At 45.8% G+C, this 12,301-nt stretch overlaps 1 protein-coding gene across 3 annotated transcripts in view; it reads right to left on the bottom strand.

Annotated features, from left to right (window-relative positions):
- The window catches only part of HECW2 (HECT, C2 and WW domain containing E3 ubiquitin protein ligase 2), a 368,631-nt gene that overhangs the window by 262,540 nt on the left and 93,790 nt on the right, over positions 1 to 12,301 (bottom strand). The gene's annotated exons all lie outside the window — the stretch shown is intronic.

The following is a 12,301-nucleotide window of genomic DNA, read 5'->3' as shown; positions in this document are numbered from 1 at the left end:
GACAGGGACACTTTGGGCCCTTCTTGTTGATCCCTGTCTTTAAAGCCCCTTCCATACTTTCCCAACCTAGGGCCCTTCATCCTTTACCATGCCTATCAAGCACACACCCTCTCCACATGTTTCCCTGGCCCAGGAAAATCTCTGTGTGGTCCTGACGCTGGAGTCAAACAGCCCGGCTTCCATTTCTGGCTCCACCTCTTCGGCAAGTTGTACAATCTCTCTGTACCTCAAGTTCCTCGTCAAAAAGAAGAAGAAGAAGAAAAAAATGTTTTTTTTGACAATAGCACATCTATCATTAAGTTGTTGGGACAGATCAATAAGATGATACACCCAAAATGCTTAAAACAGTGTCTCACACGAAGTTATCTCTCAAAAAAAATGAGGTATAAATATTCAATGACTGGTTAACACTTCACTAACACTGCCTCATTTTTGCTTATAGCTGAGATGTCTTATAAGTGCAATTATAAGACATCACTTAAGAGCACATATAAGTGTGGGGTCTATCTGAGAATGTTTTCTAAGATTGTATTTCCTAATTTATATTCACAATCAATGTATGAATGGACCTGTTTTCACTGTACCTTTACCAAATTGGGTATTATCTTTTTATCCTTCTTGCAGAGCCATTAAGTAAAAATTCAGTTAACAACTATTAAAGTAGATCTTTTTTAATCCACAAGACACTAAACACCTAAAAATGTAAAAATACAATAATTAATTTTCAGTTTATCTAAAGCTCTCACTGGTTTCATACTGTGTCTATTATTTAATTTGGTTATTGACAAACCCAGGAAAGAAGGAAATATGGCTTAAACTTTGTAGTATATAGGAAAGTAAAATTCTAAACTGTAGAAGATTTTGTTTATTCCCTGAAAGAAATGCAAACAATCTGGATGGAAATGATATCATGTCCTCAACTCATTAAAAGCAAAAGCTAAGTGAATATAAGAAAAGAAAAAATTAGGGGTGCCTGTGTGGCTCAGTCGGTCAGGCGTGGGACTCGATTTCAGCTCAGGTCATGATCTCGGGTCATGGGATTGAATACGGAAAGGCTGGAACTTTAGGTAGAGAAAGAATACCCCCTCTGAGGGTATTTCAGGTACATAGACACTGAGACAGAACAAAAAGAGAGATAAGGAAGAAAAACCAGACTCCCTGTCCCAACTGCTAGGATTAGAATGTTTTTTCTAATAATTACAGTGTAACCACAGAAAATAGAAAATAACCATGCAAAATAAATAAATAGATAAATAAATGAGCAAGCCTCAAAGAGAAGTTAACTATAGAGGTTAACCAGACCTAGCAAAACATATCTATAGATCACAGATGTCATAGGAAACAAAGACTCTCACGTAATGTATACGAGTCATGTCAAGTTCCAGACCACTGACCTAACCACCAGCAAGTTTCCTGGTAAAGTCCCAATAAAATGGCAAAGATCAAACGCCCTCACTGGCAGCGCGGTCAGGATCCCTCTCACCCCTGAGAGCTTTTTCAGGAACCTTCCTTAATAAAACTCTCTGGCTTTGCTCACTCTCCTTAGTCCGTAAGATTCATTGTTCTACTCTGTGAGGCAAGAACCTGCTCTCCTGCTTCAGGATTGAGCCTGTGCCCGGCTCTCTGTCTGCACTCATGGGGAGTCTGCTTGTGGTTCTTCCCTCTGCCTCCTACCCCTACTTGTGTGCACACACATGCATGCTCTCACACACGTGTGTGTGTTCTCTAAGTACATAAATCTTAAAAAGGGGGGCGCGTCTGGGTGGCTCAGTGGGTTAAAGCCTCTGTCTTCGGCTCAGGTCATGATCCCAGGGTCCTGGGATCGAACCCCACATCAGACTCTCTTCTCAGGGGGAAGCCTGCTTCCTCCTCTCTCTCTCTCTCTCTCTGCCTACTTGTGATCTCTGTCAAATAAATAAATAAAATCGTTTTAAAAAAAAAAAAAAAAAAAAAGGAAACGGGGGCCTGGGTGGCTCAATCAGTTAAGTGGCCATTCTTTTGACTTTGACTTGTCTCAAGTCATGATGTCAGTGCTCGGGGACGGAACCCTGAATCGGGCCCCCTGCTCGGCTCAGTGTCTGCCTGAGATTCTCTCTCCTCCTCCTCTGTCCCTCCCCCCACTTGTGTTCACACGCACATGAGTGCTCTCTCTCAAATAAAAATAAGTCTTTAAAAAACAGTGGGGGGGCGGGAATTAGCCTTTATTTAAGGTGTGAAATAAAGCTGTAATGAGTATTTTTCCAGCAGTTGTCTAATAATGAGAGTTTTGGTCTATTCAATGCATCCAATTGCTGCCATTTAAAAAAGTCAAACTCAATCTAAATTTCCTTTATAAGTTAAAAATTAATAGGCCATTCATTGGAAATCTTGCATGCTTTTAAAATAAAGAAAACACTTCTTCCACTTTCCTGGCTTTCAAGTGTTTCAGGAGGAAAATTCTAAATGGGATGAATTCATTTATCCTCAAAAACCCCTTCAAGTGTCCCAAGGGATTTCATTTTCATTAGTGCCATGATTTAATACAAAGTCTGTGTTATTAGTTGACTTTCCTTTAATTCTTTTCAAATGTTTGCTGTCAAAAACCTAGATGAATCCTTCATACACCTTTAAAATGACATCTGAGTAAAACTGACAGGAAGATACTAAGCTCCCCCTGCTTGTGCAGCCTCGTGAGAGAAGGGGCTCCTAGGGACCACCACTGTCCTGCAGGACCTGAACACCTCACAGAGGACACAAGTCCCACTGGTGACGGAAACGTCCAGCAAGACTTGGACAGTGGCTTGGAAGAAACAGAAGCAGCAGGAAATTAAAAAGGAGAAATCAGGGGCGCCTGGGTAGCTCAGTGGGTTAAGCCACTGCCTTCGGCTCAGGTCATGATCTCAGAGTCCTGGGATCGAGCCCCACATCGGGCTCTCCACTCAGCAGTGAGCCTGCTTCCTCCTCTCTCTCTCTGCCTGCTTGTGATCTCTCTCTCTGTCAAATAAATAAATAAATAAAATCTTAAAAAAAAAAAAAAAAAAAAAAAAAAAAAAAAAAAAAAAGGAGAAATCAGAGTCCCAGGTGCAGGAGTGGCTCCAGGCAAAGAGGAAAACTAATCTAGGCTCTAACAAGCAGTATTTTTTTTTTCTCTAGAGAAATTTATGTATTTATTTGACAGAGAGAGTTCAAGCACAGGGGGAGCAGCAGGCAGAGGGAGAAGGAGAAGCAGGCTCCCCACTGAGCAGGGAGCCTGATGCAGGGCTCAATCCCTGGACTCTGGGACCATGACCGGATCCAAAGGCAGAGGCTTAACCCACTGAGCTACCCAGATGTCCCAAGCAGAAGAATTTAAACAGGCAGAACGGCGAGGGAAGAACTCTCTATTGCAAACCCTGGACGGCACACAAGGGTTCTTGTAATAACAGACACACTCCCACAGACACGGCTCCTGGCTGCGGGCATGTCCTGTCATTACGTTTCCTACTGTTCCGTAAGGTAAAAAGTGGATTTTATTCTGCCTGGTAGCTCTGCAGTCACTGGGGTTTGACTGGTATGTGTTTAAAGTAAGTCTGAACATTCTGTTGCCTATAACCACTATCCAGCCGGGTTAAAAACGCACGTCCGGGGAGTAACTACTGCCGCTGTTAGTATTATCGCTATCCATAGCGATCCATTAACTTCGCTCTCAACAGTTGTTTTTACCTAATCCCCACAAACATTTTCATAAAGAATAGTATCAGAAGAAATTATGACAGAACCAGAGGAGATCCCAAGCCATGCCGGATGATACAAACCAGCCCCGCGATGGAGGAAGTCTGAAATACTATAAAGTAGAAAGCTGCTTTCATCACCAATTTCTCAATTTATGGGAAACCCTTACATTCATATTTATATTACATAAACACATATATAAATATTTATATTTCCCATATACTAATATATGGGAAACCCTGATTTATATTTCCGAATAGAAACATTTACGGCATCCGCAGGAATGGGCAGCAGCCCAGGCTTGGGAAAAGGAACCTCTAAATTGTGGTATAAAATGTGGTCTCTTATAACAAACTTGTTGATTCCTGGATTTCATTCTAAGAGACAAATGAGGTCAGGTGGCACCCATTAGAGCACCCACTGGACTCCCACTTAGCATTTACGGAGAAGTAACACAGCCAATGTCAGGGCCAAAGAGGAGGGTACACAATTCTAAAACGATTGAACATGCGTCACAACAGAGTACAGCATAAACTCTTTGCACTAGCATGTCATCACTCAAGCACAGAGCCACAGCCTCCATTTTTCCTGTCCTGGATAAAGAAGCAACAGAAAATGCGCCACTGTGAGCCCCTACAAGTTGGTGGCAAATCGGCCTAAGACATGTCCCAGACTGCCTCTGCCCGACAATCACTGGGTCACTGAGCCGCAGCTACTCTGTTCCACTGCCCGAGTCTCCACCCAGTGCTCAACCAGGCAGGGTGCACTGTGTGAACACAGAACTCAATACTTCCAAGGACAAACTCAGGATCTCTCTCCTTTTCCTCCACCAGCTCCTTCTCCAGACTTCCCTGTTTCCATAAATAGGAACTTGCCTCAAGAGCTCTGAGTTATCTTTGACTCTTCCTGACAGTCCCATATTTTCTCTTCCATCCTGCTCTTTCCACTCCTGCTACCATCTTCTTGCTGGAAGGTCTGAGGTACTGTCTTAACTGGTTTCTTAACTGCAGCTGTATTTGTAAATTACCTGGGCCGAGACACATTTCAGAGACTCCCTATTGCCTAAGTTAAATACCTTGACCCAGGGGCATCTGGCTGGCTCAGTCAGGGTCTGCCTTTGGCTCAGGTCATGCATGATCTCAGGGGCCTGGGATCAGGCCCCATATTGGGCTCTCTGCTCAGCAGGGAGTCTGTCCCTCTCTCTCTACCTCTGTCCCTCCCCCGATCATGTTCTCTCTCAAATAAATAAATAAAATCTTAAAAAAAAAAATCTTGACCCAGCATTTGCGATCTTTCCCAACATGACCCCAAAGTATTTTCCACCACACCAACGCTTACTCCCCCTCAAATACCGATTCTTCCCTAAGCCTGTTCCTGTCTCAGCCACCTGCTGACCCCATGTGATAGGGTCACAGAAGACATGGCCACATTTCTAGCCAAACCACATCAGCTTTGGAGGTGCACTCACAAAGCTGCTCCAACTTCCCCAACGCAAGATGTTTTTTTTCTCTTCCGTCCTCCCGTACCCACAGTACTTTGTACTTTATTATCCTAACACACGTATTTGCGTACCCACTCACCCACTCTAGTGAAAGAATGCTGCCTGTGGGTTCTTGCACATGAGATAAAAGCCTTAGTGTTACTTGGGGACCCAGGGTCCCACCATTGTCATCCACGAGAATCGAAGGGGGCCCCTTCTGAGGGTGGAGAAGAGGGGCAGGCTCAGGCATCGGCCCGTTCCTTCCTCAGCCACAGCCCTGGCTCTGCGATGTGCACCTGACAACGCAGAGACAGGGGCTGGGAAAGCACCGAATGGGGGCAGGCGAGCCGGACTGACCCAGGGCAGAGGTGAAAGGAGAGAGATGCTCTCCGACGTCTGCGCTGGGCCGCACAACACCCGTCCTGTTCCTAGACTCGTCAGTCACACCAGCACAAAATACCCTTTTCCTGCTTAACCAAGCTTGAGGGCCCTCACAGCCAGAGTCCTACTTAAAACATCCTTTCTGTTGTCTGTTGGCCACGTAAGGGAGGAGTCTGACCCTTCGGCCCTCTCCCCTCCGCCCCCGCTCAGCTGGGTGGCCCCCGTCAGACGCGGGACGGAGACCAGGCGCCCTGCGCTTAGTAAGTACTGGTACTCAGGAAATGTTCTTGACATGAATTGGGGAATAAAGAGTTTAATTGGGAAGAAATAACAGACTTAATTTTACCAGTCTCTCTGCACAGTCTTTGCAGTCTCTCTGGTCGTCACCTTATCACTTGCAGTTAGTAGACCCTGAGAAGCTTCCATGAGCAGGTTCCAGGGAGGTTCTGCACTCAGAATGACACTCTTCTGTGAAAACTCGCCCCTGCTTTCAGGACTACTGAAATACTAGCGCATACGGCAAAGCAGGTGTTTGGCAGCAAATGTTTTTTAAAAGAGCTTTTGAAGACCACAAACTTGTTTCTCCTTCTAAAATTAGGGAGACTCGCACAATGATAGCTTGGCTGCCCTGACCCCGTCAGTTCCACGTTCCTCTCATCCTTTCCAGAAGCCGCCAACACAGGTTCGGGATGCCTGTTCTGTCCGAGGTCTGAGAAAGCTTCACGGTTGTGCTCTGTGCCCGGAACGCAAGTGCTTTGGGACAATAAATGCATATGTGGCCTGCCACACGCTGGTGGCGCCCTCCCTCACAGTGGAAACGGGTGACGGAGCGTCTCCTGAGAGACCCCACAGGAAGCTGCCCCCTCAGGGGTCAACGGACCACAGGACGACCCGCAGCCCTCAGACCTGCAGGCTCAGAAACCTGTGCGTGGCCTTCCGCCAAGCTGGCTGCCTCCTCAGAGAATCCAAGAGGTGCACTTTCCTCCACAAGCTTCCACTAATGTAGAAAATCAAAATGCCAGTTAGTTCAGTTCACAATGAAAGATAATGATTTTTTATGAGATATTACGTAGTGGAAAACTTTAGGCATTAGAAATCTTAAAGTTCGGCGCCTGGGTGGCTCAGTGGGTTAAGCCTCTGCCTTCGGCTCAGGTCATGGTCTCAGAGTCCTGGGATCGAGCCCCGCATCCGGCTCTCTGCTCAGCGGGAAGCCTGCTTCCTCCTCTCTCTCTGCCTGCCTCTCTGCCTACTTGTGATCTCCGTCTGTCAAATAAATAAATAGAATCTTTTAAAAAAGAAAGAAAAAAAGAAATCTTAAAGTTCCTCTGATCACTACACTCTCTCCCATAGCTAAAGTCATGGAAAATAAATCATGGTCCGTAAGAAGGCTGTGGCAAACACTCGAAATCAAAGGAAAAGGGATTTAGAGGTCCTTACAAAATGGACCTCTGACAAGGCAGCTTAAAAGATGTTGTTCCTATAAGAAGTCCGGGAAACTGACCACACTCTATCCCCATGGAGAGAGCTTGCTGCACATGAAGCGAAGGCCCCTTTTTCATATGCATTCTAACCGCCTTCTCTCACCAGGCCAGCTGCGTAATTTGCAGGGCCAAATCCAAAATAAAAATGTGGAGCTAACTTATTGTTCAAAAAGTAAGATAAAAAATGACCTCAAAGTTACTAAAATCTGGCTTTGCTTTCTTCCATGGTCTCTCTCTTGACTTATCATGTTGCATTTTCTTTGCTATTTCATAGCATCTCCCGTGAGCATAGAGATGCTCCCTGAGCCAGAACAGACCCTCACAGGCACCAGGGAGCCCCGCCCATGACTTGGAGTAAGTGCGCAGCCCACTAACTAGAGGGTCCCTCTCACACCAGCTGCTGGACTGCCGCTACCTAGGCCAGGGGTGGGGGTGTGGGGGTCAAGCCAGGTAATTCCCTTTGCCATAGGGCATGCGGCCCAACCCACCACGCGCAGGCCACCCCAGGGACTCCACATCTGCACTAGGACACACGCCGTACCTGGACTAGCGGTGGGCGAGGGGCACGGAGCCACTGCTGAACGCATTACGGCATTCCAGCCCAGGTGCAAACGGCCAACACCACGCCTCTCCCCAGACACCATGGACTGTGCAGACTGGACCCTCACACCCCTTCCACCCAGACTTCCACCGGGGACAAAAGCGTGATGATGGTTGCTTGACGGTCAGGGTAGGGGCAGGCCAAGCAGGACCAGTGACCCAGGGAGGTGGGGAGCAGGCTGCCAAGCATCTAGGGCGCAGGGCTCCATGCTCCTGGACATGCTCCCCTGTCCCATCGGGCTTCATTTACAAAACACGAATTCAAAAACAAAATTATTATGAATTTCAAAATGGCACCTGGCTGGCTGAGTCGGAGGACCATGCAACTCTTGACTTAGGGTCGTAAGTTCAAGGCCCATGTTGGGTGCAGAGATTACTTAATAAAACTGTTTTTAAAATGTTTTTAAATAGCAACCACAGAGCACTGTGTGCCAAGCACAGAGCCCTTCCCAGAGAGGCGCCCTGTATGACTATACTAGTCATAGTCATATGACTTGCAAGTCATTCTCTTGCTTTTTCTTTTCTTCTAAATGTCCCTGGGCATGGCACAGCTCCAAAAAACAAATACAGTCCAATTGTGCTACACTTACAACTTAATAGCATGCCTCAAGAAAATTAAGGTTCCCCTTTAATTCACCAATTATTTTTTACACAGGTATTTTAGAGACTAAGCAGCTTCTACATTGCACCGATCTAATAAGTAAGGAAGCATTCTTACTCTCCTCATTTCTAAGCCTTCTCCTGCAGCCCCCGAATACTAACCGCATAGACAACCGGCCAAGCATAGCAATAACCACAGACTCAAACATCCCTAAGAAAGCATTTATCTCCATTAGCTTATTTATTCCATGAATTTAATAAAGCTTACATGCCTACCTGTCCGGCATTATGCTAAGCTCTATGTTACCAAAATAAAAAATTATGCAATTCCATGAAGAGTGCACAACTCAAGTGGAGAAGACAGAGAAGAAAGAAGACACTTTAGTTTCATAAGTGCTGTGGACTCGCTTGTCACGGAGGCACAAGAGAGGGGGAGCCAGCCGGGTGGGCTGCGCTGAAGGTTTCCCAACCATTTCTATAAAGTAGTGGAAACATTTTTCCAAAAAAAAAGAAAAAAAAATTGATAGCACCTTGGAGTTACAAACCTTTTCCTACAAGCTTTCAGAATCTACTATGTGATCTAAAAAAAATAAAAATAAAATTTTTTAAAAATCTATGTGAGGGGCACCTGGATGGCTCAGTGGGTTAAAGCCTCTGCCTTAGGCTCAGATAGTGATCCCAGGGTTCTGGGATCGAGCCCCACATCAGGCTCTCAGCTCGGCAGGGAGCCTGCTTCCCCCTCTCTCCGCCTGCCTTTCTGCCTACTTGTGATCTCTGTCTGTCAAATAAATAAATAAAATCTTAAAAAAAAAAAAAATCTATGTGAGAACTTCCTACCACCTCTAAAGTATGAAGTACTCTTGGAGAAAAAAAAAAAAATCAAACCCCAATCTATTCAAGCCTTGGAGATTCAACCACCAATTTACAAGAAATACAGGGAAACAGGGGAGAGGGGAACAGATTAAACTAACACCAAGGGACGCATTCAGCAAAATCAGACTGTGGGAGCAACTCTAACAGACCAGATCACTCCATTTCCTCAAAAACACATTGTAAGAGGGGCACCTGCATGGTTCGGTCGGTTAAGTGTCTGCCTTCGGCTCAGGTCATGATCCCAGGGTCCTGGGATGGAGCCCCACACTGGGCTCCTGCTCAGTGAGGAGCCTGCTTCTCCCTCTCCCCCTCTCTCTGTTTGCTGCTCCCCCTACTTGTGCGCTCTCTCTTGCTCTCTCTCTCTCTCTGTTGAATACATAAATACAATCTTTTAAAAATATTAAATTAAATTAATAAATAGTAAAAAAAAAAAAACAGGCAAATTCTGATTAGGTTAAAAGAGACTTAGAAGATACATTAACTGATTGAAGTGCACGGGTCTTGTGTGGAAGTTTTCTGAATCCTTGTCAGGAGAGGAAACATTGTGACACTTATGAGACCAAACTATTTAACAAATTTAAGGAACGATTAGTATTTTAGATTAACAATGGCATTGTAGGTATGGTCAAGGAGACAAGAAAGCCTAACGGTTAAGGATCCAAACCTTGGGATTATATTTCCTGGTTTCAAATATCTCTTCTGAGACTGGGCAATAAAACTCTGAGTCAGAGCCAAAGGCTCTATGTCTCTTCTCCCAAACAGGAAGCAGTAAATGTAGCTGCTTCGCTAAGCTGCTGGAGGGCTGGAGATGTCACCTGAAAAGGGGCTGGTCCACAGGAAGCATCCATTCCACGTTTACTACTAGTAGAGTGATGAGGGACTTTTTATTAACCTTGCTATGGATTTCACTCAACTCAGTTACTCTAATCTCTGAACTAGGTTACTCTTCTTGCATTTTTCCATACACCGCACCCTTTTTTAGATGATCAAAACTTAGTTTTTTTCTTTAGAATCTTGTTCAAAATTATTTCAGCCACAATCTTTCTTAGGCTGTGTACACCAGCCTGGTTCCTTGGGGCTGCCTCGCTCACCCAGATGGCTGCAGGGCGTCACCATTCACACCCACCGTCCTCCCTTGCATGGTCTCTGCTCTGTCTCCCCGCCCCCCACCCCTCCACCCCCGACCCAGCCGCCAAGTTCACAAATCCCCTTGCCTTTCCTCTACTGCCCTACGGCCTTGAAGAGTACATTCCCAGGAATCAAGGCAGCTCCTGGGCTACATCTCTTCGGGTGAAGTCTCTTTCAGTTCCTATGTTCATGCTCTAACGCATCCCAGGGGTTCCCCAGGCAGTGCTCTCCCCACTGTGGCTGCGGCAAGCCCACGCTTCTTCTTCCTCTGCAGGTTTCTACTGCATGTCCTAGGGTTCAACAAACACAATTCACTGTTTGCTGCTGCTCATGGCCTCAGGCCACAATAGCACCTGCCAAGTCTGCAAGTTCCCATCCTCTGCGGCAATCCTAATCCTTTCCTCACTTCAGGGCAGGGAGGGGCAGGCCTCTTGATAAACCCTGGAACCCGCACTACCTTACACTGCTCTGATCCCTCCGAGGCCACTCACTTGTGCTTTGCACATTTAGGCACAAGAAAGATCCTCAGTGGGTTTTATAATGCTTAGCAGTAGTGAGGCTGTTTTACATGTCAGGGGCAACAGAAAAGAGAGGACAAAGACGGACTTGGGAAAACTAGTGTACAGAAGGTGATACTATTAAAATCCACACCCTGCTCTCATCCTCCCACCACAAAAAAAAGAAAAAGAAAAAGTCTAGAGGCAGCTGGTAGCTCAGTCGGTGAGGCGTCTGCCTTTGGCTTGGGTCAGGATAACCAGGGTCCTGGGATCAAGCCCTACATCCGGCTCCTTGCTCAGCAAGGGGAGTCTGCTTCTCCTCTCCCTCTGCCTGCCACTCCTCCTGCTTGTGCTCTCTCTCTCTCTCTCTCAATCTCTCTGTCAAATACATAAATACAATCTTGAAAAAATATCTAATTACTCCTGACACCTTAGTAATCGGTCATAGTTGTGCTAATCATTAAATATACTGGATTCCCGGTAAACAACTAAACCTCTCCAAGCCCCACCTCCTTCATCTGCTACGTGGGGATGTTGGATTACAGAATCTCTAAAAACCCGGCCAGCTCAGAAGGTGGGATTTAAAATGTACGAGATAAAACTCCCAGATGCAGACCCCTGTGCTGTGTCATCGTCACGAAACTGAACACTGGCATGACTACTAATATTACTGTAAGTTCTAATAATATTATAACACATACATTAGTTGCCTTACAGAAATTTAAACTGCATGTACCAAAATCACAGAGCATTAGTGTAACATTAACAATGACATGTTAATACATTGACATTGACATGTTAATGTTAATAGTTTCTTAGCAGAGGTTGCAACACATTTTCATAGACTAAACACGATCATTTATTCTAGCACCACAGTTTGTACCTGGTGGCCAGTCCCATGTCTGCTGAATTCACTCATTTATTTAGGAATTCTGCCACAGACTGTACTTTGTTCAGGCTTTCGAGACTATCGTGCAAAGGCGAGACTGCCTAGGCGGACCCGGAGCTCTGCTTTAGTCCCTTTTCAGGGTTCCCCTCTGGTCTTTGAAATTTAGGTACAAAATTGAGTTATCAAGCCGTTTTGTTGAAGGCTGGCCCACCTTAAAGCAGCAACTTGGGATGCAGCCAACGCTATAAAAATCCATCTAGAGACAGGAACATTTCCAGGAAACTGGAAAAAACTGAAATCAATGTTTGTAAACAGGAATCACAAAATCACAGGCTGCACAGAAGCAGGACTTCAGCTCAGCGTCCTGCCGGCTGGGACCTGCCGGGGCCTACCTGGGCTCCCTGAACGCTCTATTACAGTGACTCTCGTGGCCCCAGCAGAGAAAGGCAAGTGTTTGCAGGAGCTCCAGCCAGTCTGCCCAAATGGTACGGTGAGCAAAAAAGGGTGCTCGCAAAAGAAAATCAAGCTAAAAATGTCCTCAGTCTTCCTCACAGAAGAAATACCCTTTGGGCAGTGGGGGTGGTGGGCCAGACACAACTTACAGAGGTGACATTCTAGTAATGGGGCTCAAAACACAGTTTCTGTCTTTCTCGAAAGTCTTGGCATCTCGCTGCTGAAAGGC

Source organism: Mustela lutreola, chromosome 3, assembly GCF_030435805.1.
Source record: "Mustela lutreola isolate mMusLut2 chromosome 3, mMusLut2.pri, whole genome shotgun sequence".
In the NCBI taxonomy this organism is placed as follows: domain Eukaryota; kingdom Metazoa; phylum Chordata; class Mammalia; order Carnivora; family Mustelidae; genus Mustela; species Mustela lutreola.
Note: the sequence above shows the minus strand (reverse complement) of the source record. Positions and strands in the feature narration are given on the sequence as shown.